The 21,110-nt window shown below is 35.9% G+C and overlaps 1 protein-coding gene across 2 annotated transcripts in view; it reads left to right on the top strand.

The window, feature by feature from the left end:
• Positions 1–21,110, top strand: part of DIAPH3 (diaphanous related formin 3) — a 494,792-nt gene that overhangs the window by 387,710 nt on the left and 85,972 nt on the right. The window lies entirely within an intron of this gene.

The following is a 21,110-nucleotide window of genomic DNA, read 5'->3' as shown; positions in this document are numbered from 1 at the left end:
AACCAGTCCTCCATGCCCAACCTCATAGAACTCTCTGCTCTGTTCAGGGTGCCATTTCATGTTGATTGGGTTTTATTTGCTTTGGTTCTTTTCCCTCTGTGTTATGTCCTTGGGTCCTGCCTACCTTCCACAGTCAAAACATATTCATTGATTGTGAGTGCTGTTTTTCAGAGTGAGATTGTCACTAATGTTTGCCAGATTTATAAATGTAAAAAAACTTGACAGATTTTGTACGAGTTTTTTGGGTGCAGATGAGTTAAGTAGAATTATTAACATGTGACTGAGAGAAAAACCTGTGCCAATTTCTAGGGAAGCCTAAAATAATTACGAGGTAAATAAGAAAAAGACATGGATGTAATTATCTTTTAATAGGTGTGTGGATCCTTACTGCCTAAGGTAAAGTATATATAGTAGGTGCTTAACAAATGACAGTAAAGGTAAAAATATACTGCAGTCTCTTAAATAGATCTTTTTTGTGTTTTGTCTTGCCTTTCTCTTGTATAGCAATACAAACAGGAAGAGTTGGAATAAGTCAGAGAAGTTCACTGTGAATAATTAAGTAATTCCTAAATTTAGGGTTATGATTTAGAGCCCTTGTGACATATTTTACAATGGCAAAACCTGTAGAGAGGAGAACTATCCTGATCTTAGGATTATTTTGTATTATCCATGAATAAATGGAAACCCAGAGAGGCTGAAAACTTCCTAAGAGTACAAAGCTGGTTAGTGACACAACTGTGACCAGAATATAGTTCCAATTCCTATTGTATTTCTTCCTTGATTTTGTATATGTACTTCAGTTATTTTTTTATTATTATTAACAAGATAATCAACTCAGCCCCCATTTTAAGTCATTAACAAAGAGCCACAGCCAAACACAATGGTTGTGATATGATTAATGATACGCATATACCATTCTACAGTTAACTTAAAATATATATTTTTAGATACTATTTGGGGCAAAATTAGTTCAGATAACTTTGTACACTGGTCTTGGAGAACTCAGCTTTGTGACTATAATATTAGTAAAGTGTCTGGGATATAATGTCTCAGATGCAATTACTTATAAATTGTGATGTTTCTGTTTATTATATATACAGCAGATGAGCACTGCATTTTTATAAAGCTAATATGTACTGGCTTAAGTTCTAAGGCTGTTGTGATAATTAAGCTAGTAGATTATACAGCAAGCCAAACAAGATATATCAAAAAGATCAAATTCTCTGTTCTAATATAAATGTGATGGGTTCCTACATTTTTAGAAATTATTTTCTATTCATATTTCTGTTGTGTTTTCCCTTCATATTTCTAACCAAGTAGAAAGAAATCCAAATGACCAAATTTATCTTAAGAACTATGTGTATGTAGATTTATTGGACTAGATGTTGAAAAATGCAGGATTTGGTTAAGGAAAATGTCTTCATTGAAAAAAGTGTAGTGATTGTTTTTACTATGGGATGACATTTTGGAGTTCATTGTGTAATCTATTTCTAAAAACTACTTTGTTTTCATTGAAAATACTAACCCTACGACTGACCTATGTGATTGAAATGTAAGATTGAACTTACTTTTTAAATTTGCTTTTATATACTTAAAATTGATGTCTAATATTTATATTTTCTACAAGTATATATTGTTGATATTGATCTCATAACTTATTTTTAAAGACGTAAAAGATTTTCTACAGCTATGTGAAATTCATTTATAGGCTATGTAAAATAATAATAATATTAATAATAAGCTAATGTTGACTGAGATATTTGGCTTACTAAATGCCAAGCACTATGATGAATGTCTTATGCATATTACCCATTTAACCTTCTCAAACATTTCTCTCAGAGAGTCAATATTTTTATCTCCATTTCATAGTTGAAACCAGTCAAGTATTAAGCAGGTCTGATAACTTGTTTAAGGGCATGTAGTCATGTAGTCAAATTTTGAATGCATGCCTATCTGACTTCAGAGTCCAAGTTGTTAATTTCTTTGCCATGCCATACTCTTAACATAACTGCTTGAATCCATGTCTAATTCACTTCCCATCCATGAGCTAATGACTTATGTGTGTACTTCTTTTAGCTTGTAACATAAAGTTGATCAATTGAGACACAGCCTCTCAGAGGTTCTCCAGCCTCTGGTGTGCCTCATCTCTTCTTCCCAAATTTAACCACTAGATAGCACTGTTTTCCTAGTCTGAGGTTTAGATTATGAAAATAATCTAGAATTAATTATGACCACTTTTTATTTCTTTTAATAAAGTCAGTATTAAAACATTTATGTTAATTTTAATAAACCTATGTTCTGTTAGAAATATTATAGAAGACTTGGGTAAAAAATAGATATCCAAAGCCCAAATTTGAGTTTATTAGCTGCAGTTTTAATTTTTTATTGTCTGTATATCTTTTGCTGTCTGTGTATTGTCTGTGCTTTCTTAAATCAAAGCTATAGTCTCAGACTTCTTAGGTTTCTTTTTATATAGAGAAAGAGCATCTTTTATCTCAGAATAGAAAAAAAATCTGCTAAAGTATCCTCCTGGTCGTTGGTGCTAAAATGTCCCTATATGTATTTTAGCAAACTGACCTCAAGCATTCTAACTTCAGTGAACTTCAGAAGCAGACGTCTCATGCACTGAATCATCCAGCCTTTGTGCTGTGGTCCAAACATCTACCAAAAACACTTTGGTTACAAGTTGTACCTGTTCTCTTTTGCTTTGGCTGTAAAGCCACAGGCAGAAATTAAGTATGTGCTAAATCTTTATTTATTCAGCAAAATTTATTAAGCGGTTGCTAAGCACTTAAGATTTATAGATACCTTCTAAGAATGCACCATCTAGTTGAAAGACAGACTAGTAATAATTGCCCTACTTGTGGTAAATGCCAGGTTAGAGTTAACACAAAAAATTTTGGCAAGAAAGTCAGAAAGACTGATCCGGACTTCATGAGGACAGTTTAGAGTTGGCTTCTAGAAAGGATCTGAAATGCAAGCTGAGACTTGAAGGATGAATACAAATGAGGCCAAAACCCAAGGACAAGAGTGAGCCTAGCAGCAGCAGCAGCAGCAGCAGCAGCATGTATGCACTTTTTCAGGATGCCCTTTCTGAACCCCAGTCTGAACCTTGTAGAACTGTACATTCTGGTGACACCCTAGTCTTCCCATTTTATAATACATACTGTCCTGAAGATGTTTTTATTCAATGTCTGTCACACTACTCATGAGTTTCATCAGAGTGGAAATAAGGCATAAAGGAGCATATCTGTCTTGTTGACTGCTATAACCCCAATGATTAGCTGGATTGGTATCAGGCATATAAGTGTTTATAAGAATGTGTTGAATGAACAGACATGTTTATGTTTATACTTGAATGGAACTATTAATGTATATATTAAGGAGAAAAATCAAATCTCTTAATGTCACCCAAATAAGTGGAATTTGATGTGCCAGTTGCTAAAGTTCCAGCTGTGAACACAGTTAACCGCTTCCCATCTCCTCCCTTTAAGTTATCTATCATCAAAAGGAGATATTTGATTATTTGGTCTATGCATAGCTTCAAAGAGTTGTTGGATCAGATGTAGGGGAGGTTCAATTTTGATTGGGTTACTCACTTCTTAGAAGTGGAGGGCTACTTATTAAATATCTTTCACTTAGTCAAGCAAAGTGTGGCAACATTAAAACAAAAGAACGTATTTGTTGATGAGTACAGGGCATTATCTATTTTCTTTATTCAACACAGTCCAAACCTAAAGATTTTCTGTAGTCTACAGAAAATAGTAAAATTCCTTCTTTTAAATCAAGATAATTAAAATATTTGTTACTGCATTTTAATAAATGCCATACTATGGGATTTGAGTGTTAAGAAATCAGCTGGCCAGTTTAAAATAAAGTACCAGATGGGGAAGAAGTATATTGCGAGTCTGACACCACGCCAAGAAATTTGGACTGTTGAGGTTTTTGAGCATGAAAATGATAGGTCCCCATAGTTTATATGGAACTAAAGTGTAAGTGAGAAGGAGGGATTGGAAGGACTTCATGGCAAACTCTGTGCCAATATGAATCAGCTGCTAGGGATGGTGGAAAAGTCAAAGAGGGGAAGACAAAAAAAGTCAAAAGGAAAGAAGCCCAGCCTAGAGCTCTAGGTTAAGACACCCTCACAGATAATTGCTAATAATTCATAAGCAAGTGAGTTATCTAAAGGAGAATCTTTAAAACAAAAGAATGGCAAGTTAAGGACTGAACTTTAGGAATGGCGTCAGGTGAGTAATGAAGTGAAGGAGAAGCAGAAAAGAGATCAAGAAGTTGGGAGGAATTACGCAGTGGTGGAGCCTATACAATGAAGGTTGAAAGAAGAGTTTGATTTTCTCATTTGTTTTTCTTTTCTTGATTGTTTTCTTTGTAACCTCTGGTATACCACTGAGTGACTAGTGTTTTTCAGGATACATTTATTCCTACTCTCCTAGGGACTTCCCTTCCTCTGTACGCTCTGTAAACTCTCCGTAAAACTTCTGTGACAAAGGCTCCACAGATGTGAATTGTTGAACCACACCTTATGCTGCATCTGCCTGCAGTTTGTTTGCATCCTCATTAGGTGGTTCTCTTTTCATAAGTGGTACAGTGGGATTTTTTTTCCAGTTAAATGGATAGAGAGTAATCAGAAAGAATTCTATAAACTATATGCAATTAAAACCCCTAATGATAAAACTATTTAACTGTGACAAAATAAGATAAAACATAATCAAAATTTTAGGCAAACAAGTATTATGCATTTTTAGAGAGCATCCATAACCTAAACAAAATCTTGCTATATTATCTTTACACTAAATCAATTCTTAATAGCCTTAATTTGGATTTGATTATCTATTTTTACTCTTCCACTTATATATGGCACTTTGAGAGATTTTTATAGAAATAAGATTGTATTGCCTCCAGGCACAGCTGCTCTGCCACTCTAAGATTTGAAGTCAGAGTTAAATGTGAAGCTGGTTAGATATCTTTAAATTAGCACACAAGACAGGCTTCGTTGTTGATATATCAAAACTCCATATAGAGCCACCTCTCCCCCATCCCCAATCCACTCTATCTTGGGTCGCCTTATTTCTTGACCTGCCTTTTCTCAAACAGCAAGAGTTTATCTTGAGGCAGAATTAGGAAATTTCTAAGGTTTCCATTGGTGTCTACTGAGCACTAACTGCCTTAAATCTTCTTTGGAAACCTTGAGGACAACTCTACTGAAGTAATGAATGAGTGAATGTTGACAACTCTATGTCTACTGAGCACTAACTGCCTTAAATCTTCTTTGGAAACCTTGAGGACAACTCTATTGAAGTAATGAATGAGTGAATGTTGACAACTCTATCGAAGTAGTAAATGTTGACAACTACCATTTTCATTTATTTTAACTCTATCTTTTTGAAGTAGAAAGAGCATAAGGAACAATATATTAAAATTACTTGATTTTCTAAATGTCATTGGCCTATTTTCTTGAGAGTATTTTTTGTTCTTTTCTTGATGAACTTATGCCTGCCAAATAACCCAAGAAAGGGAGCTATTAAAATACTAATTGTTTTTGACACCCTTACACTTGGGCTTTCATGCAGAATCACATGCTACCTGTAGCTGTCAAAAGACTTAAATATTTTTTAAGGAGATTTTTCTAGGCCAGGAATGTAAAATAATTTGGATGATTTCACAACTTATTCAAACATCAGTCTCTTATATTTACCATGTAGTCAAGCAAAAGGCAGAACAGACTCAGCAGGGCTCCCGCCTAGGTAAGGATGCCCTGCGGGTAGACAGGAAAGCCTCTTCTTATCTAATTTATAGTCAGGGCAGGACAACCTTTTGGCATAGTCATTATCAAACAGACTCTTAAGCATGAACAGGTTAGAAAAGTCTCAAGTAGTGAAGACTCCAAGTTGTTTTAAAAGGACATTTATGCAAGAAATAGCAAGTGTCTTTCATTTAATGAGCATTCACAAATGTATGCTGAAGGCTGGAATAAATTTAGTGAGAAGGAGATAAAGAACTGTATTGTATAAGGAAAGTAATGTCCTTGACTTCCCTGAAATGGTTGTTATGATTAATATGTCTCTTGTTCTGCTTGTGTTCCATAGTGGACTCTAATTATTATGATCTTTTTAAATGGTTTGCCCATTCTGAATCTCTCCCTTTTCTCGTAGCAGAAGTTCAGAATCTAAATTTATAAGGAATCAATGGACAGACTTTAGAAGCTCCTTGAACTCTGAACTTTTGTTTTAAATTTTGTGCTTGGACTTTTAAAAAAAAAACTGGTGAAAGGATATATTGATTTCATCAAATTTCTCCCAAAATAAAAATCCCTTTTAAAAGAGGATTAAAGAATTACTGATTTTGTCATTTGATTACTGATTTGTTATACATTGTCTCTGTTTCTATGTGTTGTGTAATTTTGCATTACTTAAAAGGGAAGCCATTTCTATGATATTAATACTTGTTTGCCATTTGAGAACTAAACTTTCATGGGCATATCAAATGCTTGGTGAATCTACAGTTTTAGAGACAAATAAATTGTTTAGCCTAAACAATTACAGTCCAACGAGGTGGTGCTACTGTGGAGGTTCACTGAGCATACAGAAGAAATGACATCATCTGTACTTGGGATAGTCTTTGGTCTTACTAGATCTCCCAAGCTGGAAGGAGTGCAGGGCTCATCTGGGTCATACAATTTGGAAGGAGCAAGAAAGAAAAAGAGGAGCCAGAGGAGGAGCGTTCTCCCCTAGGAGCCACCAGTGACACAGAAAGGGATGGCGTTAGGAGATATAACTAATGTAAATGATGAGTTAATGGGTGCTGCACACCAACATGGCACGTGTAACAAACCTGTGTAACAAACCTGCACATTGTGCACATGTACCCTAGATCTTAAAGTATTAAAAAAAAAAAATTAGTGTGGAAAAAAAAAGAATAGTCACCAAAGCCACATGTTCAGAAAGACCAGGTAGAAAAAGGATGGATTAACACCTGAGCACAGATTGGTTCGAAGGACCCAGGTATCACTGCTTACCTTGAGAAACGCAGTATTGGTAGAAACTGAAGCCAGGTAGCCTTGGCTGGAGGAGGAGTGGAGCTGTTTTTTCTTTCTTTCTTTCTTTTTTCTTTCTTTCTTTCTTTTTTTTTTTTAAGCCTAGATATGAAGAAAAGAAAAAGTAGGGAAATAGCTGGACCAAATGGCTTGTGATTTAATGAGCATATTATGTTTATTTGCCATTCATATGACAAAGGCTTTCCTGCCTTTGTATTCTGAAAGGAAGTGTTAATAGCTCTGGAGGTGTGGGGTTAAGACTTAGGGGAGCAGTAGCTTAGGTTAGGTTCCTGGGGAATGGGATGTGAGAGCATAGGTGCAGAGCACCTGGACAGTTACAAAGGAAGGATGTTTGAACAGAAGTGGTGGCAGACAGCAATTGAGGGAAAATTCGGAACTCCTACCTGATAACACCTGTTTTCTCTGAGAATTAGGAGATAAGGTCTCTTCCTTAAAGTCATAGTCTCTGGCTGGGGGAAGGAGGCAAGGTCAATGGGGGATGATGCATCTCCTCTAAGGAATGTCAGAGGAAAGTGATCAGGGAGACACAAAATAAGTTTTACATTAATTGCAGAGGGAGATGATTACTTATGTAGTGATAGTACAGTGTGTGAAATCCACTGGAAGAAAAGTAGCCAAGGTGCCTCCCAGGCCCTGTGAAAAAGGGCAGATTGTCCCCAGTAGCCTAAAGGTTCTAAAAAGTAATCTCTGCGTGTGACCACAATGCTCAGTTAGGCAGTAGGCAGACTGGGTGTGCTATAGAGCACCAGCCAAGCAGTCATCAGATTTTCTGAGAGGATGAGATATTTTGTGTTTTGAAAAGTGTAGTAGTTATAGGAAAATAATGAAAACTCTTTTGGATTATAACCATGTGTGGTTCACCAGTGTTTTTGCTGTTGTATTCCATCTGTAGTAGGCGTTAGGGCAGAGATGGGGGACCCTACTGTAGCTGAATTTCTTCCAGGCATGTGCCAACTGCATTTTGTGTCTGAAATCTTTTCTAAGAAAACAACACTTGGTATTTATTTATAAGATACCATTGGATTTATATTTTACTTTATTTGCCCTCCTTAAAGGTCAGTTCCAAGTAGCCACAGATACAGAAACCACCTTTTAAAATTGCTGTCAGTATTAAAAATAAATAATTTGCAAAATATCTTACACATAGTAGGCACTTTAAAAAAAATAGCAGTAGTCATTCTTATTCAGTAACTATTTGTGAATGCATAAAACTAGCCAGATTTTCAAACACTGTTTCTACAAGTGAATGGTCTGGCAGAGGAGTTTGACCTTGAAAAACAGTTCAGAGTCAGGTTTGGGCTTTGAGTTCAAACAGGTCTTGGTTTAAATTCTTGACTTACTATCAGGGTGACTGTGGCAGGTTATTTGTCTTTACATTTTCTTTTCCTCAGCTATAAGAAGAGAAATTACACTATGTGTTTCATAGGCTGTTAGGAAGACTAAATGAAAGTGTGTGAAGGTGCCCAGATTTGTGATGTAGTGCCTGGAATTGAGTAGCTACTCAATAAATTCAAACTATGCTGGCACTTCCTCATTCCTTCCCCTTCTTCACTTTCCTTCCGTGATACATTTGCCAATAGAAAGTTATTGTAAATCCTTCAATGAGAATGGTACGTAGAATGGGTTTAGTAATTGGAGACATGGAAATTAATTTTCTTGCCGTGACTATGTCTTGGACTGTACTTAAAATACATGAAGTAATATGAACTAGTTTAGCAGAAAAAAGCTGAAAATTAAGACTATGGAGAATTTTGCTTTTAAAATAGAATAATAAAGATATTTTTTACCTCCTTTTGTCCTTGGGAGTCAGTCACCACAGAGCCACCAAGAGAAAGAGTCACAAAAACAATTTCCAGTACCTGTAGCATCAAGATATCTTTAATCTGGAACAACAATATATAGAGACAGGAAAGATGGAAAAGATGATGATGCGAGAGTAAAGCTGGAATCCTGATGTATTATTTTCCTAGGGCTACCATAGCAAATTATCACAAATTGGAAGGCTGCAAACAAAAATTTATTGCCTCACAATTCTGGAGGCTGGAAGTCTGAAATAAGATGTTGGCAATGCTGGTTCCTTCTGGCAGTTCTGTGGGAGAATCTGTTCCATGCCTCTCTCCTAGCCCTGGGCGTTGCTGGCGGTCCTTGGTGTTCTTTGGTTTGTTGCTGCATCACTCCAGAGTGTGTCTCCATCATCACATAGTGTTCTCCTCATGTGTCCTTTAACTTGTCATGTGGCCGCCTTATAGGGACACCAGTCATTGGATGAGGACTCAACCTAATCTAGTGTGACCCTGAGTTTGCCTGATAACATCTTCAAAGATCCTATTTCAAATACAGTTGACATTCACAGGTACTAGGGGTTAGGATTTCAACATTTCTTTTTGAGGGGACACAGTTCAACCCACAACACAACAGGGCCCCAGTGGCAAATGGACTAGTCCATCCCTCCCAGGACTCTGAGAGCTCAGGAATTATTGGGGCCAGGAACTGCTGACAGAACTAGTGAGCCATACAGTGAAAAATGGGACTGGAAAAGGAGCAGTTCAGCCACCATCTAGACAGTCTGACTCCGAAGTCCAGAATTTTAACCATTATGCTGTACTGCATCAACTCACTTCCCTTTCCCCCACCCTTCCAGGAGATCAGAGATTTATCATTTGAAACAATTGCACTCAAGAATCTAGAATGGGAAGATGAAACAGGAGCGAGATTTCTACTGCAAACAGAGATTATGTAAACACAAGATGACCTAAAGAGAAAAAAGTGGAAATGAATGGAAAAAGCCTCTTCTGACTCCCTTCTGCCACTTAGTTCTTAGCATACAGAAGCCTGGTTTATGTTCCAAGCAGATGACAGAATACATCTCTGGATATAATAAACAGTCTAGAGAACAGGCTTTCTGATACTAGTCTGCTCCTCCCCACAGTACTAGCTCAGAGCAAGAGAATTACACAGAGGAACCCATTAGCTGACCAACTTACTTATTCACACAAAATGTTTACTCTTAAATGTTAATGTGGGCCAGGAATTCATTAGCTAACATTTGAGGAAAACATTTAACATGGAGAAAAAAGGAAAAACAAAGGAGCTCTTAATAAAAAGAGAAAATACGAAGAACAAAAGAAAAATTTCAAGCAAAACACCACAATTATAATTTCAGACATATCAAAGACAATTTTTTTTTTTTTTTTTGTGACGGTTTCTCTCTGTTGCCTAGGCTGAAGTGCAGTGGCATGATCATAACTCACTGCAGCCTTGATCTCCCAGACTCAAGCCATCCTTCCACATCAGCCTCCTGAGTAGCTGGGACTACAGGCATGTACCACCATGCCCAACTAATTTTTTTATTTTTTGTGAAGACAGAATCTCACTATGATGCCCAGGTTGGTCTTAAACTCCTGAGTTCAAATGATTCTCCCTCCTGAGCCTCCCAAAGTGCTGGGATTCAGGTATGAGCCACCGTGCGCAGCCTAAAAGACTATTTCAATGATGAAAGGAAGAGGATACATGCATACACATATGTGTGTGTACACACATATATGTATATACATATGTACACATATATACACATGTGTATACACTTATGTGTGTATATATATACACATATGTATACACATATATAAATATGTATGTATGAAAAAGAATTAGGAAACAAGGATCTCTTGGATATGGAAAACAAGGTAGCAGAAAAAAATTAGTACAATATTTGAAAAAGCATAAAGATAGAAGGTTCTTGGAAATTGTTTTGTCTATTTATTACTGTTTTAACGGATTACACAGACTGGGTAAGTTATTATGAACAGAAGTTTATTGGCTCACAGCTCTGGAGGCTGGGAAGTTCAAGATTGAGGCTGTGGCATCTAGTGAGGGCCTTCTTACTGCATCTTCCCATGGTGATGGGCTAAGGGAGACCAAACAAGTCTGGACTCATCATCCTTTGTAAGGAACCTATTCTCACAATAATGGCATCAATCCATTAATTAAGAGACGCCTCATGGCCTAATTACTTCATAAAGTTCTCATGTCACAATACTACTGCAATGGCAATTAAATTTCAACATGAGTTTGTGAGGGGACAGCCATTCAAAGCATAGCAGGGAAGATCAGGGGAAAATGTGAAACTTACAGTTAATCTGAATGATCATTTGTACAATTGTATTCAAAAGCTTTGGGGATAATTTTAGAAAGCCTTAATGATAGACACTAAAAAAAAAAGATAATTATTAATTTTAGAAAAAAAGACATGATATATGATTATGGTACACTGTTTGGCATAGTCCTAGATACTATTTTACTTTGCCATAATAATAGAAACATTGTAACCAGACTTTAAAATGGTACCCAGTGATCTCTGCCTCTTTGTTTTCACACCTTTATATAATCCACTCCCCCCTCAAACATTGTTCCAATTAAATATGGCAGAAATGATATCTCACTAACAAGCTTGGATTATAAAAGATGCAGCCGGGCACAGTGACTCACGCCTGTAATCCCAGCACTTTGGGAGGCTAAGGTGGGCAAATCACAAGGTCAGGAGATTGAGACCATCCTGGCCAACATGGTGAAACCCCGTCTCTACTAAAATACAAAAAATAAGCCGGGCATGGTCACACGCGCCTGTAGTCCCAGCTACTTGGGAGGCTGAGGCAGGGAAATCGCTTGAACTCAGGAGGCAGAGGTTGCAGTGAGTTGAGATTGTGCCACTGCACTCCAGTCGGGCAACAGAGCAAGACTCCATCTCAAAAAAAAAAAAAAAGATGCTGAAGCTTTCATCTTGGGTGCTCTGTTCTCTCTCCCTCTTCTTTGGCTATGGGAGACACCATGTTGTGAGCAGCCCTTTGGAGAAACCTAAATTGTAAGGAACTGGAGCTTCCATCTAGCAGCTGTTTGAGCTTCTAAGTTTATCTCTATTAAGATATAACCAGAAGCCGAAATCTCTTCTTTCATTTAGTTATCTCCTTTTCTCCTAAAATACACTGGTTGTACTTTTATTTTGCATTATTCCTCTTCACTTTCTCTCTTCCAATACTGTATATAAACCTAAAGGGGAATTTTCTCTGTTCTAACTCTCAGCTTATCATTTTTATGTGATCCAGAAATTAAAGTGCTCTTCAATATGCATTCCTAAGGAACGATAGGGATGATAGGAGTCAATAATGGTAGTGCCACTAGCTCAGGATAATAAATGTGCTTTTGCATATAAAATGAACACCTTTCCAACCTTTTGTGTTCTATAGATAACATTGGCCAGTGATTTTGCAGTACATTTCTGAATTATTTTCTTCCCTTGTCATTCTTAATGTGCAAAAAAAGAAAAACAAAAAATGATAGAAATGAGCAATAGAGAAAAATCAGGTACCACTGTACTTTTTTTTTTTTTTTTTTTTTTTTTTTTTTTTTTTTTTTTGCTTTTTAGAGCAAAGGTACCCTTCTGGTAGTGTGTAAAACTCTGGTAGATAATGTGTATGCACTGACTCCTTAGTAAGCAAGAGGGTAGGATGAAATTAGCATTTTGAAACACTGATGTTAGTTATAATCATTGGCTTTTTTGTAAAGAAGTGACTTTTCATATATTACACTGATCTCATGAAAGCCAGGGATATAGTTAGCATAGCTAGAACTGTGGTTTGGAGGGGAAATGATGGTTAGACAGCTTGTTATTTCATCTAGGTAAAGAGATAAATACTAAATATTTTTCTACTTTTAAAAGGTTTATGAATTTTTTGAAGCAGGAATTGACATGCATTAAAAATGCTAAAATGTCTTATTGATTCCCAAGCAAATTAGAAATTATTAGTGTTAGCCTTGATGTACATTATTGTGATGTGACGGCATTTGGCCTAAACAGTTTTACCGTTTATTAGCACTAATATTGGAATAAATGAGAATGATCATTAAGTGCTATGTACATGATCATTTAAGTAATCATGCTTGCCGTCTCCTTCTATTAGTCAAACCTCTTTGGGTTAATTAGTCAGAAGAGCTGTCTTATTCCAATTTCTAGAAGAATAATGAAACAAAGGAACACTGAGATATACCAAAGAAAACAATAGAGCATCACTCATTTACCTCATATATTGACTTTATGTACCCTCACCTAGTTCGTATTGCCACCTTAAGGTTAAAAAAAGTCTGACAACATTTTTTATTTTCAGATAAGATAATTAGGCCTATTAAATTACATTTGCATACTTTCCTCCGTTAAAGCATGTATGCAGCATAACAATGCTAATATGATATGCAAATAACAACAAAGTACACATTTACCAACATATTCATACTGAAAAATGAACTAGTAAATACTGTTAGGATTTAGCATTTAAAAAAAATGTTAAAACATCTTCTTGTATTTTAGCTCTGACAAGCCAGTAACTCAATCTATATAACTTCAAGGCTACAAATATAAGAGACAACTAAGAAACTTTTATTATCAGCTCTTTTATTACTCACATCTTGTTAATATAGTTACTCTGAAGAGTTTTTAAGTTGATATTTGATAAACCATGAACAGAGTTTTATTAAATCCAAAGTGCTATTTTATCACTGGATGGAAAGAATATGTCATAACTTTTTCTTAGTTTTCCCCATGCACTAAAGGAGGAGAAAATAGAAAGTAAAAGATCTTTTAAAATTCTTTGTTATCTGTTATCAGGCAGCTTCTCAAATGAGAGTGATGATGTATGCTCTATGTTTTAATATGCCAGAAGAAAAAAGTGAAGGGCATAGTGGATTAAGGAAAATCTCTGACAGTCTTATAGGGCAAAGTCCTGCCTGAGACATCTCCCAGGACCTGTTTCTACACTTGCAGCCTTTGACAATAGCAGCCTCTCTAATAAGTCTCAAGGCTTTCATCACTTTTTGTTTTTTGTTTGTTTGTTTATTTGGTTTGTTTTGAGACGGAGTCTTGCACTGTCTCCTGGACTGGAGTGCAGTGGCGTGATCTCGGCTCACTACAACCTCCACCTCCCAGGTTCAAGCAATTCTCCTTGCCTCAGCCTCCCAAGTAGCTGGGATTACTGGCACACACCACCACACCTGGCTACTTTTTTTGTATTTTTAGTAGAGATGGGGTTTCGCCATGTTGGCCAGGCTGGTCTCGAACTCCTGACCTCATGATCCGCCCACCTCTGCCTCCCAAAGCCACAGCGCCCAGCCACTTTCATCACTTTTTAAACACTGGTCTCTCTGTTTGCTACTCACTTACTGGAAGCTGAACACCGCCTATTACTTTTCATTCTGTTAACTGACTTTCTCTTCATTTACTGATCCCTGTTCCCTTTCCTTGCCTAAATATAAGAAGTCTTGATCTGCTGAGGGTGAGAAAGAAATGTATTTAGTGATGGGATGAAGTAATACAAGTCAGTAACTCTAGGTACTATGTTGTAGAAATGTGATATTTCCTAGAAATTAACTCTGTGCCTTCTACATATTGTTTTCATAACTAGAAAAGGAGTTTTGAGAATAATTAAGTTATTTGTGATTAGTTTTCATATCCTGCTGATACCACTCTCCTTGTGGTAGTTTCTGTGCCCAGGCCCATCCTTATATGTTTTCCAAAGTTTGCTTTTTTGTGTTGTAGGCCTGTATGGTTCACCACACACTCTTCTAAACAAATCTCCAGTTCTATCTATAATCTCTTTGTATTTTTGCACTAAGATCTTCTTTAACCATGTTAAAAAGGTATTTTTCTTTCAAAAAATGCCAAGCACTATTTCAAAATCAGAAATAAAAGACTATAACTGATCCAGATGTGGTGTCTCATGCCTGTAACCTAGCACTTTGGGAGGCTGAGGCAGGAGGATAGCTTGAGCCCAGGAGTTCGAGACCAGCCTGAGCAACTAGTGAGATACTGTTTCTACCAAAAAAAAAAAATTCAAAATTAGCCAGTTCTGGTGGGGTGCACCCATGGTCCCACCTACTCAGGAGCCTGGGTTAGGAGGATCAGTCAAGCCCAAAAGGTTGAGGCTGCAGTGAGCCATGATCCCACCACTGCACTCCAACCTAGGGGACAGAGCAGACACTGTCTCTTAAAAAAAAAAAAAAAGAGAGAGAGAGAGAGACAGAGAAAATTATTGCCTCTGTGAAGCTGAAGCCCCGTCTTCACTAAATTGCTTGGCATTGTGTATTGAGATTTAAGAAGGTTTTTTAAATTTTATTTAAACTTACCATATACTCCCTAGCTTCTTCCTTCATTTTAAATGTAAACTTTATATGGTAGAATCACATACATATGGAAAAGTAAACCATCCTAAGTATATGGCTTGATGAATGTTGATTAAATGAGCTTGCCTCTATAACTAGCACCCAGATCAAGAAACAGAATTTAATTAGAAACACAGTAGCCCCGTGGCCAGTCATTACCTCACATTTCATACATGTCCTGACTCTGAGCATAAACTAGCTTTACCTTGTTCTTTCCAAAAATAGGATTGTACACTTTGTATCCATGTTGTTGTATGAAGCTGTAATTCATTTATTCTTACAATTGTTTAGTATTCCACTATAAGGGCATATCACGACTTTTTTCCCTTTTATCAGTGGATATTTATGTTGTATCTAGATTTGAACTATTACAAATAACATGGCTAAGAATGTTCTTATTGTGTATGTCTTTTGCTTCTATCAGACATACACCTAGGAGTGTAATTGATGTTTTGTTGGATATGCATATATTCAGCTTTAGTAAATACTGTCCAACAGTTTTCCAAAATAGTTGCACCAGTTTATACTTCCATAAGCCAGGTATAAGAGTTTTAGTAATTCCAGTAGGGTATCTCAGTGTGGTTTTGATTTGCATTTTTTCTATGAGTAATACGAGTACCTTTTCATAGGCTTATTTGCTTTTGTGGATATCCTGTTATGTGAAGTGCTTATTCAAATCTGTCCTCTGTTATTTCTCTATTAGGATAAATTATTATCATTACTGTTTGTGATGATTTTTCAGTGCTGCCATTGAGTAGGTTTTATTTCTATGTTTTTATCATTACTGATAATAAATACTATTAACTCTGATGCACTGGAGTAATGGGTTGGAAATAGGTGAATGAAAATCAGACAGACCTAAATCCCAGTGGCAAGAAATAGCTGGAACCTCAGATGGGTTCACACCTCCTTCCCCAAGGGTTTTGGGTAATTAGGTAGCAGATTAATGGATCTGTAAAAATAACTGTGACTAACCTTAGTCTACATGATGCCAACTGAGCCAACCAATGAATTAAGTTCTCTTCCATGCAATTTTAACAGCAACTTTAGCAGATTTCCCCCGCTGCCTGCCTGCCTGCCTTCCTTCCTTCCTTCCTTTCTTCCTCCCTTCCTTCCTTTTTACTAAATTTACCACATGTATCTGTTTAATAAAAGGTATATCAATAGTGAAAGTATTAGTAGATTATAACTTTTTAAAAGTTAGTTTATATACCCTACTTATTTCTAGGAAGAATTTGAAATGGCTTACAAAAAAGGCACATAATAATTATGTAATTATAAGAGAAAACAGATGCTATAAGAAAAGAAAGTTAGCTTCTTAGCTTATAGCCTTGGTTCTCAAATTTCAGCATGCACCAGAATTACCGGTGGTCTTGTCAAAATACAGGTTTCTGGGCTCAACCCAGAGTTACTAATTCAGTAGGTTTATGGTAGGCATGAGAATTTGCATTTCTCAATTCCCAAATGCTACTCATTTAAGAACCACACTTTGAGAACCACAAGATCTAGATCACCTTTATCCATTTTGAGTATTTGGAATCATCATTGATTAATATTATATTTTTATTAGTCTTTTTGTGAGCCATATATTTCAGTGTCTGATCATACATAATAATAGCTATTATTTTTTATAAGGCTCATTATATGGCTATACAGGATGTGATTAATTCTATATCATATCCTGTATATTATCCTGTATATTCATATGTATTCTGAACCTTGGCCACATTAGAAATACCTAGAGAATTTTTCTATTGGCTCCAATATGGAGCCTTATCTCCACATATTCTGATTTAATTGGTTTAAGATAGGGTCTGAGCACTGTATTTTTTTGAAACTATCTTTGTGATTTCAATGTGCAAAACAAAATTGTAAGCCACTGATAGGTAAAGATAAAAAAATAGCCCCTTTTGCCAACAAGTAGCAGATTGTATCATTTGTGGCTTCTTTTCCGTCAATGTGCCTAGCCACTCATTCTTTCTTTAATCTGTGTGGTATGTTTTTGGTTCTTGAGTATACCATTTTGTTCTTCTCTTAATTGAACTTCATCCTGTTTTTGATGAACTATTTCTCTAATCTATCAAGGTCATTTTAAATTCTATGTCTTCTAAAGCATTTAACCCCTGCCCAACTAAGTATCATCTGCAAGTTTAATGAGCAGATTTTCAATTTCCTAATTGAGACTGTGCTCATTAAGTTTTAATATTTTATAATTTTATTGCAAATTATTTCTAGCATGTGGGTGATGCTACGTTGACCTTGCCCTGGCTGTGCACATTTTCTTCATTATCAATGAACGTTTATTTAGTGCTTAGAAGTTGTGTGGTATTGAAACAAGTTCTGTGACTTCTAAATAATTGAAAATAAGTACTGAATCTGACACCATGTAGTTTGAACTCTAAGGAGAATATGTATATAACATAAGCTGTATGAGCAATACAGAACATATAAGCATTTAAACAGAAAAACTAAACGTTGAACGAATAGTTCATAGGTCTGTTCATAAGTCTGTAATGATCTTTACTATACCTGTATGGAAAAGAGGTTAAGTATGTAGGCTGCCACTTTACTAGCTGTGTAACCTTTAGCAAGTCACTTGCTTCTTGTGCCTCAGGTTTTTTGGTCAGTAAAATGGGATTATAATCATTCTAGCCTTGGTTCTTTGTGAGGCTTAAAATCCAGTAATGCCTGAAAACTTCTCAGTACAACCTAGCACATAGCAAGAGTTCAAGTAAATTAGGAGCCAAATGAGAAATTGATAGTAGAAAGTATTTTAGGTTAGGTTTGACAAGACTGATAATAATCCAAGTGACAAAAGGATGATTAGTCTCAGATCTACCTTCTTCAGTGACTAATTAAGCTAATGTGGAACCTTCCATTTTTACAAACTAGAGCTTATTTTTCTGTAAGCAAACAGTTTCGATTTTCATTCTCAATTTGCTATATTTATAATTGGAAAGGGTGCTTTTGCAGCTCATTATAGCTATTAAGTGGCAGAGTCAAGATACAAACTCAGAAATTCTGTCTACAGGTTGGTTACTGCTAAATGGCAGAGCAGAGGGAATAGATTGCCCCAGACATAAGAGGTGAGAGAAGTGAGAATCTATTTTAGAAAGATAAGATTCCAAAAAGAATAAAGTAGCTAGTGTTTGACCACTTACTACATGTCAGACACTATTGAGTGTATTATTTGCATTGTCTCAAACTGAGGCTTAGAAAGGTTAAGTAACTTGCCCAAAATCATAAAGCTGATAAATGACAGAGGCAAGAATTAAACCCAGATCTGTGACAGCAAATTCCATTCTCTAAATCACTTCAATAAATTGCCTTTCTTTGAATGGAATCAGGAGATTACTTTTTCTGGAACAGAAGATGCACTCAAAAATATCAGAAGTAGAGAGCAGAAAGATAAGTTGGATACAGAAGTTGTATTTACTCCCTGTTTTGTGACATATTAAATGGGAAAAGTCAGCTGAGGGATTTCTCTTCAGTTTAGCATGTATTTAAATTAGTTAAATAGCTAAAACGTGAAGGTGTCTCAGAAGGAGGAGGCTGGAGATGGCCTAAATGAGGGTTTTAGAAATAGAGATAGATTAGAAGGCGTCGGTTAGAAGGGCATAGAATTTATATACTTTATCTTCTTTTGTTCTTTGATTTCCTTAAAATAAGTAAATGCCAAGGGTGATCTCTTTGAGCCCATAAAAGCTAATGCTGTTTTTGTGAAACACACATTTTTATAGCACTTTACAGTTTTCAGAGTGCTTTCAGATACCATATTTTGTTTGATCTTAATATAGTGCTGGCACTTTTACAATTTTGTTTCTATTATCCTAAAACATCCATAAGCCTAAGAAATATATTTATAACAAATTGGATGGAAGACACACCTATTCTGGAGTTTCTTTGAATATACCTGTTTAAATGTGTTTATTTCGTTGTAAGTGACAAGTATAATTATGATCAACAATTAAAATATAGATATTACTCAGAAAATACCAGCCATTAGGCAGTGTCACCAGAGGATCTTTGCTTTTCTATCTCAAAAATCTCAATACTGCTACTGCTCAAACATGTTCAAAGCAGTTTTCCCCCATGCAATAGTTTTGAGTCCAAAAAATATCAGTATAACAAAAACTTATATTTTCAGATTTGTATTACTGTATTATTTGGAGTCACGAAAATCAACTGCATTTTGTCTGAAGTTTAGTGATTTATAAACACTCTTGATCTCATAAATTAGAATTACATAAATATCTGTGGTTCATGAGAGAATAGAAGCCTCAGGTATCGAATTTCTTGAAAAGTTTTCTAATATTTGCCCTTTACTAACAGATTGGACAAAAGTTAGGCTTCGTCCAGTTTGTCTATTTATAAAAATCATTTTTAACCTTGAAATTATTTCTGTTTTTGTTCTTTAACCCAACTCGTTTGGTATTAGCCTCAGAACTAAATAATACAGTATGATCTGAACTATCCAGATAGTATTTAAAAAGCTAGAAAGCAGAATCATTTCTGCCAGACAGTAAAATATTTGTAATTTTCATTAGTAGCTACTTACCGCTAATAAAGAGTTTACTTTTAAAAAAAATCTTTTATAAAATGAAAATAAATGTCTAAATGTGTTCTTAAGGGAGATAATTTCTGTTCAGACACTTTACATGTATATATTCAGACATTTTATACCAAAACCAGAACTAGCTAATGTGTTTCATTCTCTCCATTCCCCACTTACCCACATCCCCAGATAATTATTTAAGAAATTTGAATGGTTAAATTAAATATTATTCTTACATGCTAAGAGTTTTTTGTTTAGACCTTTCCCATTATAGAATTTGTACTTAGCCTTGTTCTAAAAGAGACTGAAGCTTTAAAATGACTACATTAGCTAGGTGCAGTGGCTCACGTCTGTAATCCCAGCACTTTGGGAGGCCAAGACGTGGGGATTCTTGAGCCCAGGAGTTGGAGACCAGCCCTACGCAACATGACAAAACCCCATCTCTAAATACAAAAATTATCTGGGTGTGGTGGTGTGCGCCTGTAGTCCCAGCTACTGGGAAGGTTGAGATGGGAGGATTGCTTGAGCCTGGGAGGTTGAGGTTGCAGTGAGGCATGATAGCACCACTGCTCTCCAGCCTAGGTGATAGAGGAAGACTGTGTCTCCAAAAAAAAAAAAAAAAAAAAAAAAAAATTGACTACATTATTGCTTATTGTGGTACAATACTAATAATGTACCTGAAGTAAAGAAAACCCTATAGAGGTCTACTTAGTTTTGAATCCCAGCTTTGCTGTTTATATGCTGGTAGTTACTGAATCTCTTTGCACCTCGGTTTCCTTATCTAAATTATTCCTACCTTATAGAGTATTTGTGAAAACTAAATTAAACAAGCCATGCAAAGCACTATGCACTCAATAAAATGTTAACTGTTATTACTGATGATAATATTTAGTTCTGTACTAACAAGGATGTTGGCTGGGAAAGAGACTGTACTCTGGAAATATTTGAGTTTTGAAAATTTTAGGCCACTGTCATCTGCCAGGTTATACCAACTAGCCCCATTGTCCTGTGTTGCTTGAATATATTCTGCTTCTTGGCTCATTAAGAAGTGTTACTGGATAAGATCCATAGAATGTTTTACATGACTATGAGTGGAACTGATCCAATTTATGAAGCTTGACTGCAGAGGTATTTAATAGTGGCTGAGGTAACCCACTTTTATGTCATTTGATTAATTTTTCCATTTTACTTATAGTACTGTTACACCAATTTCAAGATGTTTTCAGTGTCCTGCTTTAAAAGTTTACTTCAAAAACAGTGTAATAGATATTCTCCTGT

The sequence above is a fragment of the Macaca fascicularis genome, chromosome 17 (genome assembly GCF_037993035.2).
Source record: "Macaca fascicularis isolate 582-1 chromosome 17, T2T-MFA8v1.1".
Lineage (NCBI taxonomy): Eukaryota > Metazoa > Chordata > Mammalia > Primates > Cercopithecidae > Macaca > Macaca fascicularis.
Note: the sequence above shows the minus strand (reverse complement) of the source record. Positions and strands in the feature narration are given on the sequence as shown.